The following is a 25547-nucleotide window of genomic DNA, read 5'->3' on the forward strand; positions in this document are numbered from 1 at the left end:
GCAAGCTCCCTGATCCAGATTGCAACCTTAGCAAGAGAAAGAGTTAAAGCCTCCCCACCATCCATATTAGGATCCCAATCTGGATCTGGCCCCTTGCATTTACTCTAGAGTAAGTATGAAGAAAAAGATGTAGCTGCTAGCTACAACTTTGAAGTCATGTCTGCTTTAGGTCTAGTTGCTGCTTTGCTGCAAGTGGTGAGCTCCTTCCTATGTGAGTAGAGTCATAAGGAGACAAACACACACCCTCTCTTGCCATCATTGCAACTGCTGAGCCGAACACAAGGGAGAGTTTTTTTTGATGTACAGAACTTCTCATGAGCAGCTGTCCCAGCACATGAATAGCCAGCTGATGGGAGGTGAAAACTTTGTGCTAGCTGGATGGGAGGTGAAAACGCTGTAGTAGCCACAAGTGGTTGTAAAAGACAAGAGGGTTAAACAATAACCTAGTAGCAGGAGAAGCGGGGGCAGGGAGATCAAATAGAACATTGTGAGGGAAATGTAAAAGATGAGGTCCAGCCCTGGAAATCTCAAGAAAATTAAAATGGTGCCTGGAAGCTGGGGCTTCACTTTTCAGCATACCCTGGCTGGTCAACAGTTTAAAGAAGGAAAATGCACCTGAGCACACTGTGTGCCTGGTAAACTGGGTGGGGCAGGCACTGTGCAGCCATAGGCTGGCTGGAGCAATGGGGAGCAGGTGGGCTTAAGAAGTACAATCTTATACATGTCTACTAATAACCTAAACCTATACCCATTCCAGTCTGAGTTTCGATCTGGTTATGGGACTCAATCAGCCTTGGTTGCCCTGGTGGATGACCACTATCAAGAGAGGGACAGGCGAAGTGCAACCCTGTTAATTCCACTCGACCCCTCATCGGCTTTTGATTCCATTGACCATGATATCCTCCTGGATCGATTCTGTGGGATGGGTATCAGAGGCACTGCGTTACAGGGCTGATTTCAGAGTAACATTGGGTCACTATTCCTTGGCCCCTTAGTAATTTACCTATGGGGTGCTGCAGGGTACCATCTTTCCCCCAATGTTGTTTAACATCTATATGAAGCTGCTGGGAATGGTCATTAGGGGATCTGGAGCTAAATGCTATCAGTATGCTGATGCCCCACAGCTCTATCTCCCTGTGACATCTGAATCAGGAGAGGCTGTGCAAGTCCTGGATCACTGCTTAAATTCAGTAATGGGCTGGATGCAGGCCAGTAAACTGAAGTGGAATCCTGGCAAGACAGAAGCCCTGTGGGTGAGTGGCTCCCAAGTCCAGGAGACTGTCTGCTCTGGATGGCGTTGCACTCCCTCTGAAGATCGGGTTCATAGTGTGGGGGTATTTCTAGATCCATCATTGTTGCTGGAGGCCCAAGTGGCTACTGTGGCTTAGAGTGCCTTTTACCAGCTTTGGCTGGTTTGCCAGCTACTGCCTCTCCTGGACAGGGATAGCTTGGCCACAGTGGTACAGGCATTAGTAACCTCAAGACTGGATTACTGTGATTACTGCAATGTGGGGCTGCCTTTGAGGCTGGAGCTCGTACAGAATGCAGCAGCTCGGCTGTTGTCAGGAGCTGCCTCTTTTCAGCACATAACTCTTTTGCTGAGGGACCTGCACTGGCTGCCTATTAGCTACTGGGCCAGGTTTAAGGGATCAGTACTAGTGTACAAAGTCCTAAACAACTTGGGACCAGGATACCTGAGAGAGCACCTTCCTCTTTACCAACCTGCCCGGTCACTGAGGATATTGGAGGGCTTACTCCTGGTGGTTCCACATGGACCTATGGCCCAGTTGGAGTCCACCAGGAAAAGACCCTTCAGCATGGTAGTCTCCTTCCTGTGGAACTCCCTGCCTTTGGAGGTCAGGCAGGCACTAATGTTGTGTTGCTTTTGGTGCCTCCTGAAGACATTGGTATTTCGAGAAGCCTTCCATGAGTGACCAGCCAAGGCTTATTAAGTTCAGAATCTGTTTGACAGCACGTATACTGAAACCGGAACAATACAGAGCAGCTCAGAATCTCTTCTTTTAAAATGTGTTAACTGTTTTAATTATGGGGTTTTAGTCTTTTATCTTGTTGTTCACCGCCCAAAATCTTTGATGCGGAGCAGTATATAAATATTGTAAATAAAGAAATAAGCCCTACTGATTTCAATGAATCTTACTTCTGTAGCAGCCATATCGGGGGTCAGACTAAGTAGCCTCATGCAGTCTCATGCTTCATGTTCTTGCTGAGCTCTTTCTCCCTTGAATATATTGTTGTAAGCTGACGAGACACAAGAATTCCTTATCTTGTCAAAGGTCATACAGTTGTATATCTTGTTCTCTGCTGTTCTCTTCTGTTCTCTCCTTATCACGGCTACCCTATAACCCAGTTCTTGTATTATAAACAATAGTGCTAAGAGAAAAAATGTTGAGGACTGCAACCCCACGCGGGAGGGGGAGGAGGAGCCGTTTCATATGTGTCACAATGTCTATAAAAACAATGTGCTAATGTAAATCGGGGCTTCTGGCTCTTTAGAAACGATTCCAGCCTTAAGCCCGCGCGTTAAATAAAGAATCTCTTTTTCCTTCACTCCGTGGTCTCTCTGACTCTGGGTTCTGCAACATAAATGGTGCCGTGACTCGGATGTGGCAGGCTCTGAGCCAGACAGGTGGCAGTTGCCTGCTCTTGATCACCGCACCAGGAGGACGAGCTCGGCGCATGCCTCCCTTTCTTGGAGCCACCGACCTTTTTGTCGAGTGAATGGGAGAAAGACTGCACCGGGATCGCCCAAACGGCAGCGAGCAGCAAGAGAACCCAGGTAATTGGGTATAGGATTACAGTCTGAATGTGAGAAACATTTCCTTCCCTCGCTTTATTTTTCCCAGTGTTTTCTTCTGTGTAATGGAGATTGCTGCTGCAGCAGAAAAATGTTGGTCCAAAGGAGAGTTTTTGTGTTGCTGTATGGATCTTGCCCCCCTTCATGGATCACTGCCTTGTTGTGGCAAAGGGGCTTGTGTAACTCAGTGAAGCCATAAGCCATGCTGTCCAGGGTCACCCAAGATGGACAGGTCATGGTGGAGAGTTCTGACAAAATGTGGTCCACTGGGGAAGGAAAAGGCAACCCACTCCAGTATTCTTGCCAAGAAAACCCCATGGAACGTATCACAAGGCTAAAAGAGATGATGCCGGAAGATGAACCCCTCAGGTCGGAAGGTGTCCAATATACTACTGGGGAAGAGCAGAGGGAATTTCCAAGAAGCGCCAGAAAGAGTGAAGCGGCTGGGCCAAAGCTGAAAGGACACTCAGCTGTGGATGTGTCTGGTGCTGAAAAGAAAGTCTAATGCTGTAAAGAACAATATTGTTTAGGAACCTGGAATGTAAGGTCAATGAATCAAGGTAAGCTGGAGGTGGTCAAACATGAGATGGCAAGATTGAATATCGACATACTGGGAATCAGCGAACTAAAATGGACAAGCATGAGCAAATTTAATTCAGGTGACCATTATATCTACTACTGTGGGCAAGAATCCCTTAGAAGAAATGGAGCAGCACTCATAGTCAACAAAAGGGTGGGAAAAGCAGTACTGGGGTACAATCTTAAAAACGATAGAATGATCTCAGTACGAATCCAAGGCAAACCATTCAACATCGCAGTAATTCAAGTCTATGCCCCGACCACTGATGCTGAAGAAGCTGAGGTTGATCGCTTCTATGAAGACCTACAACACCTTCTAGAACTAACACCAAAAAAAGATGTCCTCTTCATCATAGGGGATTGGAATGCTAAAGCAGGAAGTCAAGAAATCACCGGGATAACAGGCAGGCATGGCCTTGGTGTACAAAATGAAGCAGGACAAAGGCTAATAGAGTTTTGCCAAGAGAACACGCTGATCATAGCAAACACTCTTTTCCAACAGCACAACAGGTGACTCTACACATGGACATCACCAGATGGTCAATATCGAAATCAAATTGATTATGTCCTTTGCAGCCAAAGATGGAGAAGCTCTATACAGTCAGTAAAAACAAGACCTGGAGCTGACTGTGGCTCAGATCATGAGCTGGTTCTTGCAAAATTTCGGCTTAAATTGAAGAACGTAGGGAAAACCACTAAACCATTCAGGTATGACCTAAATCATATCCCTTATGAATATACAGTGGAGGCGACGAATATATTTAAGGGATTAGACCTGATAGACAGAGTGCCTGAGGAACTATGGACGGAGGTCCGTAACATTGTACAGGAGGCAGCAACTCAATCCATCCCAAAGAAAAAGAAATGCAAGAAAGCCAAGTGGCTGTCTGATGAGGCTTTACAAGTAGCTGAGGAAAGAAAGGAAGCGAAAAGCAAGGGAGAAAGGGGAAGATATATCCAACTGAATGCAGAGTTCCAGAGAATAGCAAGGAGAGACAAGAAGGCCTTCTTAAATGAACAATGCAAAGAAATCGAGGGAAACAACAGAATGGAGAAGACTAGAGATCTCTTCAAGAAAATCGGAGATCTCAAGGGAACGTTTTGTGCAAAGACGGGCATGATAAAGGACAAAGAAGGCAGGGACCTAACAGAAGCAGGTGAGATTAAGAAGAGGTGGAAAGAATACACAGAAGAACTATACAGGAAAGATCTTAATGTCCCTGATAGCCATGAGAGTGCGGTCACTGAACTTGAGCTGGACATCCTAGAGAGTGAAGTCAAGTGGGCCTTAGGAAGCATTAGTAACAACAAAGCTAGCGGAGATGACAGTATTCCAGCTGAGCTATTTAAAATCCTAAAAGATGATGCTGTTGAAGTGCTGCACTCAATATGCCAACACATTTGGAACCCTCAACAATGGCCACAAGACTGGAAAAGGTCAGTTTACATTCCAATTCCAAAGAAGGGCAACACCAAAGAGTGTTCAAACTACCGTACAATTGCGCTCATTTCACATGTCAGCAAGGTTATGCTCAAAATCCTACAAGCTAGGCTTCAGCAGTATGCGAACCGAGAACTACCGGAATTACAAGCTGAGTTTTGAAGAGGCAGAGGAACTAGAGATCAAATCACCAACATTCGCTGGATTATGGAGAAAGCAAGAGAATTCCAGAAAAACGTCTATTTCTGCTTCATTGACTATGCTAAAGCCTTTGATTGTGTGGATCACAACAAACTCTGGCAAATTCTGAAAGAGATGGGAGTACCAGACCACCTTACCTGCCTCCTGAGAAACCTGTACGAGGGTCAAGAAGCAACAGTAAGAACCGGACATTGTACTCTGCATATAAGTTAAATAAGCAGGGTGACATCATGAGAAACGCCGGGCTGGATGAATCACAGGTCGGAATTAAGATTGCCGGGAGAATTATCAACAACCTCAGATACGCAGACGATACCACCCTAATGGCAGAAAGCGAAGAGGATCTCAAGAACCTCTTGTTGAGGGTGAAAGAGGAGAGTGCAAAAGCTGGTTTGAAACTCAACATTAACAAACGAAGATCATGGCATCTGGCCCCATCACTTCCTGGCATATAGAAGGGGAAGAAATGGAAGCAGTGACAGATTTTACTTTCTTGGGCTCCAAGATCACCGCAGACGGTGACTGTAGCCATGAAATTAAAAGACGCTTGCTCCTTGGGAGGAAAGCTATGGCAAACCTAGACAGCATAGTAAGAAGCAGAGACATCACCACGCTGACAAAGGTTCGTATAATCAAAGCTATGGTTTTCCCAGTAGCAACGTATGGCTGTGAGAGCTGGACTATAAGGAAGGCTGAGCGCCGAAGAATGGATGCTTTCGAACTGTGGTGCTGGAGAAGACTCTTACAAGTCCCCTGGACTGCAAGGAGGTCAAATCAGTCCATCCTAAAGGAAATCAACCCTGAGTGCTCATTGGAAGGACAGATAATGAAGCTGAAGCTCCAATATTTTGGCCACCTAATGCGAAGAGAAAACTCCCTGGAAAAGACCCTGATGCTGGGAAAGATTGAAGGCAAAAGGAGAAGGGGACGGCAGAGGATGAGATGGCTAGATAGCATCACTGATGCAATGAATATGGACTTGAGCACACTCCGGGAGAGAGCGCAGGACAGGAAGGCCTGGAGTGCTATGGTCCATGGGGTCACGAAGAGTCGGACATGACTGAAAGTCTGAACAACAATGGATCTCTCCCCTGCTTGGTATTCATGATGTTAAAACTTACTTGCCCCAGTATCCCCTTTCTGTTCAATGGCTTGCTGGTGGAGCAGACAAATGGAGGTTCAAAGGAGTGGTTTGGTGTGGTTTGCATCAGAGACTATCCCTCTAAACTTTTGCATTGCACTCATGATCTTTTAAGTTCACTTGCATGCCTCACTTTTACCTTTCTGAGCAAGCGGTTCCTGCTCTGGAGTAGATACCTTGGCTCTGCCTACTGTTAGTTGCTCGGCCTTCTTCCCCACCAGCCTCAATGGGCACCAGCTGCTACTAGTGTCACAAGGAAATACAGGTAGAATCTAGGTCAGAGAGTATTAAGAAGGCAACCACAGTAAGAGCTGTTTGATAGTGGAACAGACTGCCTCAGGAGGTGGTGGGCTCAAGAGGTATTTAAGTAGAGGCTGGAGAGCCAACTGGCAGGGATGCTGCAGTTGCAAAATCCCTACACTCAACAGGGAGTTGGACTAGAAGACCTCCAAGGTACCTCCTAAATCTAAAATTCTATGATAGGAATATTCTATTGAAAAGTCCTTCCTATCAAAAGGCCTGGGCTCAGGACCCAGCTGGCTTCGCTCTTGAAGATGCAAGTGTAATACCTTAATCTGCTTTGCTGCTGGGAGTTTAATCCCACAGATTTAGGGCAGCATCTGTCCCTCTTTCCCCAGTCAGAGCAGTCTGTGATAAACAGATGGATTTAGGCAGCAGGAGCGAAGAGCTGGGAAGGGAAATGCATTGCTACCTCAACAAAATGGCATATGGACCAAACCAAGGCTCAGAGCCTTCTAAGGCTTTCTAAGGGCCACATACTAAATTAACAGTGAGGGAGAGATATTCTTCCCCAAATATTATATATTCTCTCCCCCCAACCCATTACCAAAATATCCACAGGACAAAGGCCATTTCAACTCCACCTTCCATTTGTGGGTCAGTGGAAGCACCGGTTTAATCTCTAATACCAGAGCAAGAAGAAGGCCACAGCAGCAGCGAAACAATGACTCGACAAACCCAGCCTAAGCACCAGGCCTGCTAATCATTAAAAAATTGTAGGGTGGTGGTTGGAGGCAGGTAGAAACATTCTTGAACTTCAGCATATTCTGAACAGCAGTATCAAGCAATGAAAACAAACACACAAAGCCAGGAAGTATAACTTGCTAAGTATCTAAAGAGAATACAGCACATATGAAACTCTACACAGGTCAAGGAGAGATGCTGCCAAACTCTTAAGAGAATAAAAGGAAATTGATATCGATCCTTTTGTGCCACTAGACTAGAGCAACCTCTTTCAGTTAGCTCTCATCTTCACTCCTTTTCTGGTTGCCCGGGTACTGCAGTGATATGCAATTTGATAATGTGAATGTGTTTATCCATTTATCAAACATACATACATCTTGGAGCAGTTAACATCCAGTATGTTCAGAGAAAAGAGTCTTAAGGCCAAACAAAACCATGGGGAATTAAAATTTCTTGAAAAGTGAGAATAAGGGCAAGATATGATAGGGGAGCCCCTTCATGGATCACTGCCTTGTTGTGGCGAAGGGGCTTGCGTAACTCAGTGAAGCCATAAGCTATGCCGTGCAGGGCCACCCAAGACGGACAGGTCATGGCAGAGAGTTCTGACAAAATGTGGTCCACTGGAGAAGGAAATGGCAACCCATTCAAGTATTCTTGCCAAGAAAACCCCATGGAACGTATCACAAGGCTAAAAGATAGGACGCCAGAAGATGGGCCCCTCAGGTCGGAAGGTGTCCAATACACTACTGGGGAAGAGCAGAGGGTATTTCCAAGTAGCGCCAGAAAGATTGAAGCAGCTGGGCCAAAGCTGAAAGGACACTCAGCTGTGGATGTGTCTGGTGCTGAAAAGAAAGTCCGATGCTGTAAAGAACAATATTGTTTAGGAACCTGGAATGTAAGATCAATGAATCAAGGTAAGCTGGAGGTGGTCAAACATGAGATGGCAAGATTGAACATCGACATCTTGGGAATCAGCGAACTAAAATGGACAAGCATGGGCAAATTTAATTCAGGTGACCATTATATCTACTACTGTGGGCAAGAATCCCTTAGAAGAAATGGAGTAGCATTCATAGTCAACAAAAAGGTGGGAAAAGCAGTATTGGGGTACAATCTTAAAAACGACAGAATGATCTCAGTACGAATCCAAGGCAAACCATTCAACATCGCAGTAATTCAAGTCTATGCCCCGACCACTGATGCTGAAGAAGCTGGGGTTGATCAGTTCTATGAAGACCTACAACACCTTCTAGAACTAACACCAAAAAAAAGATGTCCTCTTCATCATAGGGGATTGGAATGCTAAAGTAGGAAGTTAAGAAATCACCAGGATAACAGGCAAGCATGGCCTTGGTGTACAAAATGAAGCAGGACAAAGGCTAATAGAGTTTTGCCAAGAGAACACGCTGATCATAGCAAACACTCTTTTCCAACAGCACAAGAGGCGACTCTACACATGGACATCACCAGATGGTCAATATCGAAATCAGATTGACTATGTACTTTGCAGCCAAAGATGGAGAAGCTCTATACAGTCAGTAAAAACAAGACCTGGACCTGACTGTGGCCCAGATCATGAGCTAAGGTCTGAATATTAAGCTATTCCTTCTCTGTGGATAACCATACGTGGCTGATAAAGATCAGGAGTATTATGCCAGGAGGCTGCCCTTAAATCTTGCCAGAAGGTTACACAAGCAGGCATTAAAACCCAGATTATTTCTGGGTGTTTTCTATTGTATTTCTGTCCATGCAGCCAGAAATATAACAGGAGGAGCTTTTGGAGTCAGAGGAAGACTGTATCCAATAGCTGGGCCTGGTTGTGAACGTATTTGGGTGGGGTGGAGGTATTGGGAATTTGGCCTGAGATAAAAGAAGTCATTAAGTATTAGCAACAGTGTCTCTTCAGTCCTTAAGAAGTGGCAGCAGGCATTCTTTTGCAAACCCCAAAGTAAATATTAGTATTCCCTTATTACAAAATATCCCTTTAATAACTTATTTAGGGTGCAATCCTATGCACATTTAGACAGAAAGAAGTCCTACAACTCGCAATGCTGGGAGTTGTAGGACTTTTTTCTGTCTAAATGTGCATAGGACTGTGCCTTTAATAGTTCATTTTGTCTCTAGTGCTGGTACCCATCTCATGCCTAAGCCTCTGATAACCAGGAGGATTTAAAGTATTCTAAGAGAACTGATGGCAGTGGAAAAGGGTCAGCTTGTGGAACTCTTGAGTTATTTTGACAGAGTTCCTCAGGCCGTGAAATATAAGCATTTGCTAAAAAATATAAGAAACCCCATAGGTGGGATTACCCAGTGAAGGAGCAGTTTCCCACAGAGGGAGGCAGGGCCAGACAGAAAATCCCCCATAATGCCCAAATCATCAACCACCTTAAAGCAGAATCTAGTGTGATGTTAACTGTGGTTTCCAGTATGGATAAATACCATTTTTCATGGCATATGAGAATTTGGTTTGAACAGCTTTTTGGTACAGATTAGGGAGATGGGTCTTGAACAATGAGTGTTCAGTAAGTGACCAAAAAACTGGGAAGGAAAGTGTTTCTGCAGCTACTGTAAGCGCAACCTATTCTGATTCTTTTGGAAGCCTCATGTGTCTGTAACCCTGTCCCAGTCAGGAGGTACCACATCCTATATTAGAGATAAAGTTTTGTGATTTGCCATCATATAGTTTTCCAGATTTCTAGGAAAGATGTGATCACTATGTATAAGATATTTAGGTACAATTATATAATTACATTGCTATTCTACAATCTCCATGCTTGCTCACACACTTGTATCCTTCATTTTCTCTTTACATCAGAAGTGCAGAACCTCTTTTAGCCTGAAGGCTGAATTCCATTTTGGAGAAGCTTTTGCAAAGTGCATTCCAGTAGTGGGCAGGGCCAAAGAGATAAAAGGTGGGCCAAAAAATACAAGCATATTTTAGCTTAAAGCTCTTACTGCCAGTAGCTAAGCCTTAGAAGAGGCATTTCAACCTTTTAGAATTGAAAAAAAAAAAAAAAACTGCACAAAAGCCGGGAAATCTTCACATAGTTGGTAGATGAGAGAAAGAGAACCTCAGAGGGCCAGATTGGGACTCCACAAGGGGCGGAAGTTCTGTACCCCTGCTTTATACCCAAGTGCATTATACATGGAATAGCTTCCTCTCACTTGAATTTCCTATCACTGTTAAAATTCATGTCCTGTTTCTCATTATGATTCCTCTACTGTTAAAACGGAATACTGATCATCACTAGGGTGAGGGGAGAAGAGAGAAACACAAGTTCCTGAAAATGTGGGGATGGTGCCAAGGCATTTCCAATATTTTTCTAGCTTCATACTCTTATACAGCCCACAAAGGAAGGGCAGCTATATCATGGATACTAGACATTGCTTACCAAGAAACAAGACTGCCACATTGTAGAGGTTTGAGGGCAAATATGCCTGTTAATCCAGACAAGCTCTTTACTGTGAGGACTAAGCCCACCTTATATGTCTTGAGGTAATCTGAAAAGACCCCTCAGCCAGTCTCCCTGCCACCTGAAATTAATTAGATTTTGTACTGGATGCCAATTTTGTGAGCTGCTTTGGAAGACAATTTCTGGATAAAGAATGGGATAAAAGAAAAAATAATTTAGGGACCATTCTACTGCTTCATAAGCAGGCAACTTAATTAACACAATATTGGTGCACAGTACATTTAGGCCAAAATGCAGCTTTTGCTTGAGCAAGCTGCGGAGAATTTGACAATATGATCTTTATGCTTTTAGTGTTTACGTTTCATAGGTCCTTGTCACATGATATTCCTAAAAAATGTTTAAAAGACAATTCAGTAACAGAAAGACAGTGGGTCCACCTATAGGTTTGCTTGGAACCATCTCTCCATCACAACAGGAAACACCTTGATGACATTAATGTATATCAGATCAACTGCACAATTCTACTTTGCTGTGAAATGGCGAAGTGTTGTCATTGATGAAACAGCAGCCTATTTAAAGTTCTCATCTATCTGAATCTTATTACTGTGTATGACTTCTGTCCAGCAATTTCAGTTATGAGGCATAAGTTTACTTTTGTGGTAACTTTTAAATAGACAATTTCCCCCACACCCTACAAGATTTATGAAGTCTTGCTTTGTGTCACAACACTGCAAGAGGAATTTCTCCTACGACTAAGTTCCAGACATAAGTACTTAGAACTTATGGTTTCTACAATAACTACACCAGAAAAAAATTGTGGTACTATCAGGCATGATGCCATCAATTTCACGATCTAATGACTTTCATACATTAAACAGCAACAAACCTGCATTTCTCACCAAATGTATAAACAGGGAGCCTGCAGTCAGGCCCAGATCTGACAAATGTATGATACACGTTTTGAACAGCCATCATATTCACATCTACACATTAAAAAGTAGATGTAAACCTAAAGTAATGTGTGAAGATTCTCTCAGATATACAAGACTCTGAAAGACAATCAAAATCTGCAACTGAGTATGATTTAGAGGTGTAAAGTTGCCACAAATACTGAAGCCATAAAAAAGATAGTCCAGGATATTTCCGGGGGGTGGTGATGGTGATTGAGACAAATGATATTTTCTTATAAAGACTAGGCTTATTCTATTACTTTAAGAACATGACATGTATTATGAGTAACAGTACATAAAATTGTACCATTTGAAATATTTATGAAGTGTAAAAGTATAAATGGCGGCATTTTATTCTAAATAATAATTATAAATAGACCCAAAGTGTTAGAGTTGCAAGCTGCTGTACTGTAAGGAACCCAAGTATATTTGAGCTATTATTTGGGAAATGGAGGAGAGAGGGGAGTTGAAAACAGAAGCCACCAATGTTGCATTTATTGAGCCATTTATTCCTGCACCTTTCAAATAAAATTTTCCCAGTGTAGCTTCCGTTATTTTTATTTTTTTAAATGTAAGAACTACAATGTAGAACAGGATAAAACACACACCAGCATAACTCATATAAGCAAAAAAGTCAATAAAAAGCTTTGCATGGCAATGGCATTCTTGACCATGCTGACTGGGACTGATGGAAGCTAAAGTCCAAAACATCTGGAGGGCACAAGGTTGGGGAAGGTTGTCATAGGCATTCAAATAATCTGATCCTATATCATTAAGAGCTGTAACATTTTAAAACCAGCACTTTAAAACTGAGCCGATAAACTAACTGGTAACTAACGTAATTGGTAGAAATCTCTGTAGCATAAACTGACTGCCCTGCTCCTACCAACAGTTCGGGGGGTCCATTTTCAACCAACTGCAATTTCTGAACTGTCTTTAAAGGTGATCCCATAAAGAGCACAGTACAGTAGTCCATCCTGAATATAACCAATGGATGAATAACTCAGTCTAGGTCCACCTTCTCCAGACAGGGTCATAGTTCCAGCTGGAGCTGGTAAAGGGCATTCCTAGCCACCAATGTCACCTGTGCATCCATAGATAATACCAGGTACAGAAGAACCTGCAACTTCAAGAGTCTTCAGAGGGAAGTGCAACCCCATCTAAAACATATTGCATTGCAGTCAACAAAGGAAGATTTGAGTATCTGTGTTAGAAACAATATTTTGATTTCAGCATCATTTAAAAATGGAAGGAACCCATTTTTAAATACCAATCTCAGAAAAGCTAACATCCCTATAATGGCACTGAATATCAATTGAATTGATATTCAGTCAAACACCACTATGAACTTTTAAAGAATATCATCATACTGTAAAGCTGAAACTGTATGCAGACTTACTTGAAAGCAAACCCATTAAATTCAGTGGAATTTTCTTCTGATTTAAACATGCATAGGATTAGGCTGCAAGTGTCGTAGTAACTAGGCAAAATTAGCTATACTGAACCCCTAACTATATCCTGACCCAGCATAGTAGATGTTTTTGAAACAAACAATTTATATCTCATCAGAATCAGATAGCAATTGTATGACCCCCAGACAGTGTCTGGGGGGCCATAGGATTTTTCAGATTCCTAGATCTGAGGCCAGAGACGGTGCTCTGACCTTCGACCCAGAAGTCTGGGAACCCATCCCATCCGGCACAGAGAGAACCGTGCAAGCTGCCTCTATGAGCTCACAAACGCGAGCTTGGAGAGGAGGGAATGGGGGCATACTGGTGGGCAGGGAGGGGACTGGGGAAGTGGGGATACAAAAACACCCATCTATCTAAAATGAAAAGCGGGAGGTGCACAGCAGCAACGATCGCCTCCGCACTCCTCCCACTCTGCACAGGATGACCATCAGCCTCGAAATTCAGAAGCTGAGCGGCATTCAGATAGGATTGAGTTCTTAGTGTCTGAAAAACCAATAGCTTCCAATTCTGAACATTCATTTTGAGCTTCATGGTCTTCAATTCATGGTCTTTATATTCATCGAAACAAGCTTCTCTACCTTTATATATTTCTTCCTTGACTTTGTGTATGTTCAAATATTTGTTTATTTTACTTGATGCAGAAGATAGAGAAATCTGAGGCTGCATTGGCAAGGCCTTGCTATGTACAAGTTGCATGAACAAAATGCTTGGCAGACTCCCATATTGCACTTCTACATCAAATACTTGGAGGTGTTCCATATTCTGAAACACTTTAAAGTACTTTTTCCAGCAGAAAGTATTGAGTGTTGTTTGTTTAATAATCTAGTCAGACAGAAGCAGTGCTATAATCACTAGCATTACCTTGGAATCTAAGAGATTTGTAACAGTATAGGGGGAATAAAGATCGCAATGTTTAAAAGCAGATTTTATAATTTAAATCATTTTAAATATCATAAATATACCACATTTCTTTTAAAAAATAACATAGTTACAAATACATCTCAGCACAAACGTATTAAACCTTCACTTACACTCTTGTAAAAATGAATTAATGGCTCTATTACATTCACACACACTGAATTACCTACCAAGCAAACATTTCAGCTTTTCATCTATGAAAATGACTTTGTCTAACCTAACTACCAGCTCTTGCATCTTGAAAGTTCTGGGCTTTTAGTTTGTTTCTCTGACTGAAGTCCCATGTGGAAAGACACAGACTGAATAGGACTATTGTTGTTCTGTGCTTATGTGGGAGTGGAGCTGGGCCAAGGAAGGCAAAAGGACTTAGTTCAGACAGCAAGACAGCTGGGTAGATAAAAATTGATTAAAAGAACTAGAAAAATTCTAATGGGGGATGAGGGAGAGGGCCTTTTCTGTGGTGGCCCCCACTCTGTGGAACTCCCTCCCTAGGGAACTCCGCCATGCCCCCTCTTTAATGAGCTTCCACCATGCATTAAAAACGTGGTTGTTCAGGCAGGCATTTGGGGTGGGTTAGGGTATTTTAGAAAATGTTTTTATTGTAGAATTTTATTGTTTTAAACTGTTTTATTATATGCTGTACATCGCCCAGAGTGGCTGGGTGACCAGCCAGATGGGCGATTAATAAATTTAATAAATAATAATAATAAAATGGATTTTTTAAAAGTTAAATTGATTTTTAATTTTTTTAAATGTAAATGCTAAGTTTCTCTTTAATAATATCTAGGTTAACATTAAATAACCTGGATATGTGTTAGTCATACAGTTCATCTCTTAACTGAAGCAACAGCTCTACAAGATGCACTGAGTTAAAGAAGGTATTTCTAGGGAAATGAAGAACCAATCTGATCATTTCTCAAATATCAATATTCGCACTCTGCCTATGAAAGATAGACATTTAATTTTCACCTGATGAAAATAAATTGTCCTAGTCTGTCCAGTAACAAACTTTGCTTCAAGCTATCAATCATGGGCATTTCATTTTTGTTTAATACTTTCTTTTGTGAGGATGAGGAAGAACGAACTAAGGAGGAACATCAGAAAAAGACGACAAAACTGTCTAGTGTGCATCATCCTGTATTCCCATACTTCCAACTACAATCCTATAAACATTCACCTGGGAGTAAGCTCCATTGAACTGTATGGAACTTATTTCTGTGTAGACAGTATAGCACTGTGCTGCTAACCTCAAACTCTCATGGGTGCTGGTCAAAAGACACAGCCTATCTAGGAATATTTTAAATGCATTCCATCATAAAAAAAAGGAAAGCATACAAAATATCTACAATGAGACAGCGATCCAAAACCTGTTTATTAGAATGAAACAGTGCAAATCCAGTGTAAATAATAGTTTAGTGTTCTGATTGGCACCATTTTCCAGGAAATATATGAAAAGGTTTCAGTGGGAAACATTTAAATCAACCTTTTTCCTTGCTGATCACTGTGATTTAAATCAATCAACCCTGCAGCAGTATTAACTATTGTAACAATTAAAAGTGCCTCATGACATTTCTCTTGCTGAAAGTTAAATATTTTCTATGTGTTTTTCAGTTTTTCCATTTCAGGCCTTGGAAACCTCTTTCTTTAACCATTGCATCTCTACCCTCGCTACGATCCCCACCACCACCAGCTGTTCAGCTGAGGGGGGGGGGGGGCAGCTGAACAGCAGCAAGAAGAAGCTACTCCTTGAGACAGCAATTCCAGAAGACTGCTTTGCTCTTCCTTCAGGGACAGGGCAGAGCCTTAGCTGGCTGTATAGGGGACCTGGCAGGCTGCATTCAGTCCACAGACTGGATATTCCCCACTGCTGTTCTACAGAGACAGATCCTTCCATCTGCATGGATGCCAGTGTTTCTACAGTGAACTCCCAAGAACACAACATTTTAATTCCTGGACACACAAACCAGCAGAAGACTCCAGTAGTTAAAAGGTGGGGGACCCCTTATGAAATCAAGTATTAACAAAAATAGTGATGTAGGTGTGCAAACAACAAAACTATAGAAACTGTGCAATTGAAAGGAAGAGCTAGGAAACCCCTTCAGTAAAGCTCTCATTATTGGAGACTGAACAGCACCATTGCCATTAGAAATGGTGAACCTTGCACAAAGAATGCACATAAATTAAAACAGGCAAATGCCTGATATAAGAGAAAATGCTGAGTCATCTGTGAGACAGAAATTAAAACTTTTTCTGGAACATAGGATACTGTACCTAACCAGGAAAAACAGACTACTCTTGAAGGGAGATTGTTTTCAAGCTTTTTAATTTCAGAAAACTCCGAAACAATTCTTGCAACTGTGCATTTCATGCACATATATGTAATGGCAACACACTTGTCCACCATCTGGACCCATCTGAAAGTCAGTTTTGTAGAAGAGCATGATCTTGAATTAGAGAGCCATATAGGTAGCTCCACATGCACAGTGGGGCTTTTACTTCCTCCACAGTGGCCTCCTGCACTATTTTTTAAGTTTGTGATATAAGATACTCAGTTAGGTAATGGAAGTAAATATGCTGCAAAGATATACTAACACTATGGGAGTTTTCAGGGATGTAGCCCTCCATATTGCTGAAAAATAACTTGAACTTCGAAGGATCCAGAGGAATGTTCTTAGATTCCTGTGGCACACACAAACACGTATCTACTATTAATTGAACAGCAGTTTCAAAACAAAATTATTACAGAACTGGATGGAACAAACCTGTTCCAGTCTCAGGAAAAGCCAAAGTTCCAGTCCCAATGGCTGATCATGCCACCTCATTGGTTATAGCCTCAAATGGTTAAACTTACTTCATCAATTATAATTTGTTCATTTAAAGAAGAAACATGTTCTCTCACTCAAATCTGAGGACATATTATCAAAAATGCAATGCAACTAAAATTAAACGCAGTACTAATAGTCTGAACACAGTACAATTCACATTCTGAAGTATAAAAATGTCATGGTACAGTCAGTTTTCATTTGTGGCATCTGAATGTTTCTTTAAAATCCAAACTACTTTTTTAAAAATCATATTTAAAATTATTTTTAGGCCACCTTTAGATACAGAGCCCTCTCAAAGCAGCACACAAGATAATACACTAATATGTCAAAAACAATAGAAAAACAAAAAATATTCAGACACTATAAAAACAAATAATTCCAATAAAACAAGCAGATTATGAAAAAGCCAGCAAAACAAGTGTATTTTCAGAGCCGTTCTGAAGACATGCAAAGAATAGGCCTGATGAACCCCTGATGGAAGCTGATTCCAGAGGTGCATGGCCACCAAGGAAAAGGCCCTCTCCCTTGTCCTCACCAGCTTAACTGCACTTCCTGGTGAGAAGATGAGAAGTACCTCTGCTGATGAGCTCAGAATGTGGACAAACTGGTACAGGACAAGGTGGTCCTTCAAGTAACTTGATCCCAAACCATTTAAGATCTTAAAGGTTAAAACCAGCACTTTAAATTGGGCTTGGAAATGCGCTGGCAAACTATTTGTTAATTATAAATTCATTATTAGTTTTTAATTATTTCAGGATCTGTGGAAATGAAAACCAGTACAGAAATATTGCTAATAAAACATGCCTACTAAAGTAAAAAGACAAATTAAGCTTTCTTGCAGTCTCTCTGGAAAAAGAACAATCAATATTCCAGTTTTCAAAAATCTAGGGATTGCTCAGATTACACAGGTCCAAAAGTCCCACAGTACAGTAAACTGTGTGCGTGCGTGCGTGTGTGTAAGAGGAGGTGTCAGAGTGAGAGCGAAGCACATTAATTAATAAAAGTCGCAATAAGGTCCATTTGTTTGCTAAATACTTTGTCGGAATGCGGAAGAAAATCACGAAAGGCACACAATCAGATGACTTACAACAGCAGTTCTCAATAAATGAAACAGGTCCAAAAGATTTACAAGTCTGAAGTTCATGCAAGCTGGTATGGTACAACATACCAATCAATGTATATTTAGAGGTAACACCATGCTTCCAGGACCCATTACCAAACTCCATTATAAGCAGGGGGGGGGGGGTTCATACAACTGCTTCCTAAGCTACCATCAAAAACTTTAAGCGCTCTTTCATGTAAACACCCTAAGAGCTGTTCTATCTTGTTTTTCCATTATAGATAACAGGCCTCTTCAAAATTCAACTCTTCTTGATTGCCAAATACAATGAGTCACATTTTTGGACCTAGAGGGCTTTCTTTTTATGAAAAGCTGAAACTGGGTTGAGACACAACTCACTTCAAACCAAAAAGAACCTATATATTCTCAAATCTAATACCTAACAACACACATCATAACGGTGTATTACAACAACCCCGCAGTGCAGCCCCTGTCACTCTGAAATTAAATAAAACTGTGTTTTTTTTAAGGCTTCTGTAGCAGCTACAGAGCACTAAAGAGCCAATTTAGCTTGTTTGCAAGCTACATTTTGGTGCTCCATAGCCACTACAGAGTACCAAAACAGTCAAATTTTGCTTGGAAGCAAGCTAAATGTAATTGTTGTAGCACTATATAGTGGCTTGCCACTGAAATTTGGTGGCAATTTTTCCCTTTCTGGGGGGCACCTCTGGGCTGCACAGCACTCTGCAGCATGTGGGTGGGGGGGACATAAATGGTGCCCAAACCTCCTGAAGTTGCCCACCCCTGGTATAAGTGAACCAGAGAAGTAGAATACGCAGCCAGGGAAAACCTCTTACATATACAGTCAGGGCCAGAAATATTGGAACAAGGATCTGTTTTGGCAGTTGCCCTCTGTATACCACCACATTGAAGATGAAAGGAAACACACCCAGATGGGACCGAAGTCAGGACTTTCAGCTGTAATTCAAGGGGTGGGACAAAAGTGGGGCACTAACCATTCAGGAAGGACAGCCAGTGGCATGCACACACACCCATCATTGGTGGCTCATAAGTAATGGAACAAACCAACATCATTTCAAACTTAAGGATCGCCTTTAATACCTGGATGAAAATCCTTTGCAGTCAATGACTGCCTGAAGTCTGGAACCCATGGACGTGACCAAATGCTGAGTTTCCTCACTCAAGATACTTTGCCAGGCTTTTACTGCAGCTGCCTTCAGCTGCTGCTTCTTTGTGGGTCTTTCTGCCTTCTTGTCTTCAATAAGTGAAAAGCATGCTCTATTGGGCTGAAATTGGGTGACTGACTTGGCCATTGAAGAACATCCCACTTCTTTGCCTTCAGAAACTCTTGGGTAGCTTTTGTTGTACGTTTGGGGTCATTATCCATCTGCAACATGAAGCAGCGTCCTATCAGTTTGGCAGCATTCAGCTGAATCTGAGCAGAAAGTATAGCCCTGTACACTTCAGAATTCATCCTGCTGCTTTTATCAGCAGTCAGGTCATCAATAAACACCAGTGACCCAGTTCTGTTGGCAGCCATACACGCCCGTGCCATAACACTGTGTCCCCCATGTTTGACAGATGATGTGGTATGCTTTGGATCATGAGCTGTTCCTTTCCTTCTCCGTACTTTTCTCTTCCCATCATTCTGGTAAAAGTTAATCTTGGTTTCATCAGTCCAAAGAATCTTATTCCAGAACTGGGAAGGCTTTTTTGATGCTTGCTGGCAAAGGCGAATCTGGCCTTTCAGTTCTTGAGCGTTACCAGTGGTTTGCACCTTGTTGTGAAGCCTCTGTATTTACATTCATAAAGCCGTCTCTTGACTGTAGATGTTGACAATGACATGCCTGCCTCCACAAGAGCATTCTTGACCTGGCTAGATGTTGCGAAAGGATTCCTCTTCACCATGAGCAGAATTCTGCAGTCATCCATTTTAGTTGTCTTCCGTGGTCTTCCAGGCCTTTTGCTGCTGCTGAGCTTGCCAGTTAATTCCTTCTCTTTCAGAATGTTCCAAACTGTTGTATTGGCCACTCCCACTGTTTTTGCTATCTCTCTGATAGGTTTATTTTGTTTCCTCAGCCTAGTGATGGCCTCCTTCACTCGCATGGACACCTCTTTGGACCTCATGTTGGGAGTTCCAGTGAACAGCTACCAAATGCAAATGTAACACTCAGAACCACCTCCAGGCCTTTTATCTGCTTGGTTGGTCATGGGGCACCCAGGAAACAGGCCACACCTGGCCATGCAGCTTCTTGTCAGCCATTTGTTCCATTACTTATGAGCCACCAACGATGGGTGTGGGTGTATGCCACTGCCTGTCCTTTCTGAATGGTTAGTGCCCCACTTTTGTCACACCCCTTGAATTACAGCTGAAAGTCCTGACTTCGGTCCCATCTGGGTGTGTTTCCTTTCAACTTCAGTGTGGTGGTGTACAGAGGCCAACTGCCAAAACAGTTATCCTTGTTCCAATATTTCTGGCCCTGACTGTAGATTATACCATAACAAAAGACAGAAAGAAATAGCTCATTCTAGTGGAGAGGAGCAGTTTCCAAAGACAGTCTGATCAATCCTATATAGATCACAGGACAAGGTGTGCTCAGGACTGTTCTAGTAGGAACACACACATCTGGGATAATTTGCTAATATCTGGAATAATCAGAAACCAAACAGTAGTAACATGGCACTTAGAGGCACTTTGGACCATTCAAGTCAGTTTAACAGAGAATTTTAATTCAGGACAACTCAATATAGTGTATTTGTGACATCTAGATTTCAGAGACTGGAGGTACTGGTAAACAAAAATTTCCCTCCACAACCATAAGGCAGTTCAAGCCAGTTAAGGGTGAAAGGAAATACAGTGCTACATTCTATCAGCCTGGGGCAAGACAGAGCACAGCAGCGTCACACATATTGACTTGGTTTGCATGGAACGACAGCCCATCATGGCTTAATTTACCCGTGAGGTCTGTTGCATCATGACAGGCACCCACAGGCACCATTTTTGCATGGCACCCACGGGCTCCTGGCTTGCCATGTTATGCGAACCCAGACGGCAGAACATGTTGGAAAACCTTCAAATAACCCTAAAACAAGCCATGGGTTATTTGAGGGTAGTCTAACCCACAAACAACCCCTACCACCCGGGTTCACGTGACATGACAAGCTGGATGTCCAGCACAATGCAACAGCCCACATGGAAAATTAAGTCACCGCGGGCTGTCGTGTGAACCAGGTCATTGTCTTCTTACTGCAGCCTCTGTACCAGCTCTGGCATTTAGGGGCTCTCCTACCACCTTTCCTCACCAGTTGTGACTACTCAAATTCCGACTTAGCTCAACACACTTGGAAGTAGCAAGGTATTTCAATACCTACAGATTGTGTTAATTGATTACAAATATTTCCCCAAACTTAAACGATTACTCAAATGATGTTGCAATATGAAGCCTTCAGGCATTATAGCAGTACCTCAACATTTTTTTTTAGTAAAGAAACAGAATAGCTACAAATTACAAGAGAACTGCACTGAAGGTATTTCAGTTTATGACAATCAGAAATCTAACAGTACAAAACCACTTGTCTACAGAACTCTTCAACAGTGATTATCTTTTTGAAACTGGGAATATTCCCCACCTCAGTTTGCTTAGGCTCTCCACCAACAGAGCAATCAAGAAGAAAAATCACTACTAATTAGTTTAAGCTCAATCACACAACGTAATGCCTCTCCTAATTAAGTCCATAAATTAAAATGGACTTCTTGGCCCAGGAATGTAATTCCTTGGCCAGACGTCTGATGAGCCAATAGGAAGTACAGCTGGTGAAGTGTAAGGATGCTATACAAGATCAACGTCAGTCATGTAGCTATGGAACTTCTATAAAGATAAGCACACAAAGACTAAACAGGAAAAATCTACAATCAGCTTCTCACACCTCAAAGCAGAAAAATATCAAAAGCTAAACAGCTGGAGTTCATTCAATTAAATATCTAGTTTTTCCTTTAGTTACTTTCATTTACTTGAGTCCATGTAACTATGTTATTTCAGTTTTCCAGGAACAAACTGCTTTGCAGTAGAATGCATGCCAGTGCCACAGGACAGAATTCAATATAGCAGAAGTGGACATCTGTTCATGCAGATGCTCATGCTCATGTGACAATACTTTCTTTTCCTCTTTTCCCCCTGCAGCCCCCCCATGTCCTCCCAAATTCTGCTCCAGAGCATCCCCCAACCCTCTGGAGCAAATGTTGAGGACACATGGGGGGCTGGCAGGGGGAATTGCCTCCCTCCCTGTTCCACTGACAGAAGCCATTCTATCAGCAGGATGAGTTACCTGGATTCCACCCACATTTCTTACAAGCAACTCTGCAATAAAAACACTTTGCCTCTGAATAATTCTGCTCAAGGATGTATGAAACCAGTACTGATTTTGCGCTGCCCTCACTTGCCTAAAGGTTGAAGCAACCCATGGTGGGTTGTTTGCCTGATCGTGTCGTGGGTGTGCTAGCCACCCACAGTGGGTTGTTCACAAAACAGCTAGTCACCCACCATGTGTTAATGTGACATGTGAACAGTCCCACTATAAATGGTATTAATATATTCCAGGTCTTTGGGGAGCAGCCAGGCTAGTGACTTAAATCTTCAATCATCTCTCAGATTTAATTAACTTGGTACTAATTATAATGTGGTCATTACAAAAAATCAATTTAGTACTGCACCAACTTGACAAAAGGTAAGTCTACTTTGAATTTTATTGAAGAATGTCTGCTGGGCAAGGAACATTCAAACTTTTGAGTTACACAGAACAGCTTTCTTAATTTAAATGCTTGTTCACACCAGTACCAGCAGAAGTTCCAGTACAAGGCATGGATTTACCAGGAATTTCAGTAAGAGATCCCTAGTAATGCTATTACATAAATCTTTGGTTCAACCAGATTTAGAAAACCGTATGGAGCTCTGGTCACCCAATCTCAAAAAGGGTATCATACACAGAAAAGGTCAGCTAAAGTGTTCAAGAGGCTGGCTATTGTTTTGGAGACAACATGTTAGGCTAGATAGATTCTTGATCTGATCCAGTTAGGCAGTTCTTACATACAGAGAAAGCAACTCCCACACTCCACGAAACACGTATGTTTCAAGACCTCATGGAATCCAGCTTCAGGAAAGGAAATTTCCCACACACTATTTCTGTCACTGAATAGTCACCATTCTCCTCCGGTAATCTGAAATGGACCCAATGGACTGCACCAATTTATCTTGCTTTCTCCAGGACTAAAAAGACCAAATGTGATCCATGTAACATTCTGAAATTTCATTACCATCTAAACCTCTCTTCCCCCACCATCCATCCCAAGACTAGATATGTGAAGGTCCGGAAAAAAATGCAAAATTCAGAGGGAAAATAACCCGATTTTTCCCCAGGTGTTTTGTTTTTTTTAACAATTTTTCCAACGGAAAAAATGGAAACTCGGGGAAACTGAAAAAATTTCCTATGAAATATTTTCTTTTTTGGAATGAGTGAAATGCTTTCTAAGTCAAGGTTTTGCTCACTCAAAATGTGTTGTATGACAGTGTTTATGTAAGACAACCTACACAGCATTAGAATGGAATGAGTGAAATGCTTTCTAAGTCAAGGTTTTGCTCACTCAAAATGTGTTGTATGAGTGTTTATGTAAGACAACCTACACAGCATTAGAAAATTATAATTCACTGTTGAAGAGTTAATGTTTTCAACGTTGTTAAAGTTTAACCCACTATCTAAATATGCTACTACTGCTTAATATTGTGTCTATATAAGACTATTTATGTGTAGGAAGTCACAGAGACCATAAAGATGAATTTGTAGTTTCTACTTTCAATGTCCCATCCCCACCCTGCAGTTCTCAGATGGCAAACTAAAATACATGCACTTAGCTAGCATAGAGTGAAGTAGTTTGCAGATCTTGCTCTCTAGTATTGAGTATATTCACAGTTTTGCTTGTTCAAAACTGTGGCATTTATACTTTTGAGATGCAATTCCATACAAGCTTACCTGGGAAAAAGCTCCACTAAGCACGCAATCCTACGGATATTTAGACAGAAAAAAGTCCTACAACACTCAGCATGTACAACTTTTTTCTGTCTAAACATCCACAGGATTGCACCCTAAATAGAGTGGATCAGTTCCAAGTAAACATGCATAGGATTCTTTTATGTAAGCCACCTTGGGAAGGTTTTAAAAGCAGCTTAAAGATTATAGAACAAAATTGCTCTTTAAATTTCATAAATATGTCAAATAATGCAAGTGTATATTCTAACCAAGTTATAAATGATCAATTTTAATTTGTTTAAAGCTGTATAATAACTTTAGTTTTGATAAATATTCCATATATACATTTTTTCATGGCTTCAACCTTTCCAGAAATTCTACAACTCCAACCACCAGTACAAGAAAAATACCCTAACTTCAATCAGCAGCAGTCAACTGACAGTCCGCAGTCTGTTTTCACCCACAACACAATTTTATTTCGTATGGTATGGAAAGGGAAAATTTTAGTCAAAGTGTAGTTGAATTTTGTCCCAGTTTCACTTCTAAAGAGTTTTTTCAAAAGATATATACAAGAGACATATTCTACAATTTGAAGTTACATCTGAGTTTTCTACATTATGTTCTGGCTACGCCCAAGCACTTGTGCTCCATAACGTCAGCTTTTATTATGAGAAGGTGTTGACTTTAGCATAAAGTCTGGGCACCCACAAGGTTATGTCACACAGCATAAAAAGGGTTATTCACAACTGCCATAATATGTTTCATGGTGTGTGACATGTCATTATATGGTAGCATGGGCAAGGCAGCTGCAGCCTGGGAAACTACTGAAGCCACCTGCAATTAGTAACGCTTTCTTTCAACCTACATCCTATATGAACTGCTTTCTTTCAACCTACATACTATATAAACAAGCAGTGTGTTCATAGCCCTGCATATTATTAATCTAGCAGCATGCAATATGATTCATTAGGGAAGTATTATCTGGTCTAGTACTCCACAAAATAATTATACAGTTGACAAACTGACCTTTAAAGGACATGTCTTAGCATCTCTTAGACTTCTGTACCTCAACCTATGCACAGAAATGCCATCAAATATCATTCTTAATATGATGTCATAGATATACACACATATTATACCAGTCAATTCCAAATGGTGGATTGGGACTCAATAGTGCAGCTCAGTATGTTGTTGATACGTCAACCAGCAGGGATTACAATACACAGGGGTTTCACTTCAACATGTGAAATTTGTTGACTGAGGGAGTGGCTCCTTATTCTGGCATTTGGGCAAATGGAAGCCTCCTACCAGTCTGGAATGAAGGAAGAGGATCCTCATTGCATCAGATGAGAATGCGTACCCAAGGCAGAAGAGAAGGGGAGCCCTTGGTACATGACATGGGAGATAAAGCTCTTTAAAAACTAGAACTGCCCCATTTTGTATAACCAGAGTTATTTTGCGCACAGATCAATCATTCTCCTTGCTCTACAATTGGTGAGTTCATTGACCCCATACAAAGCCAAAGAAAATGATGTTACCATAAGTTCACATACTAAAATGAATATATTTAAACCACAAATGGTATAAAACTATCCCTTCAAGTCTGTGCACAATGTATCCAATGTTTTAATTTACATAACTGCAATTATTTAATAAGGTAGAAGTTACAACCTTAATAGTAAATAAGAATTTTAGCATGTTAGGCC

General features: G+C 41.6%; 1 protein-coding gene across 2 annotated transcripts in view; it reads right to left on the reverse strand.

Annotated features, from left to right (window-relative positions):
- ZDHHC5 (zDHHC palmitoyltransferase 5) overlaps window positions 1-25547 on the reverse strand; it is an 84438-nt gene that overhangs the window by 38252 nt on the left and 20639 nt on the right. The gene's annotated exons all lie outside the window — the stretch shown is intronic.

Source organism: Heloderma suspectum, chromosome 1 (genome assembly GCF_057233095.1).
Source record: "Heloderma suspectum isolate Gila_16-S chromosome 1, 16-S_ref, whole genome shotgun sequence".
NCBI classification, from domain to species: domain Eukaryota; kingdom Metazoa; phylum Chordata; class Lepidosauria; order Squamata; family Helodermatidae; genus Heloderma; species Heloderma suspectum.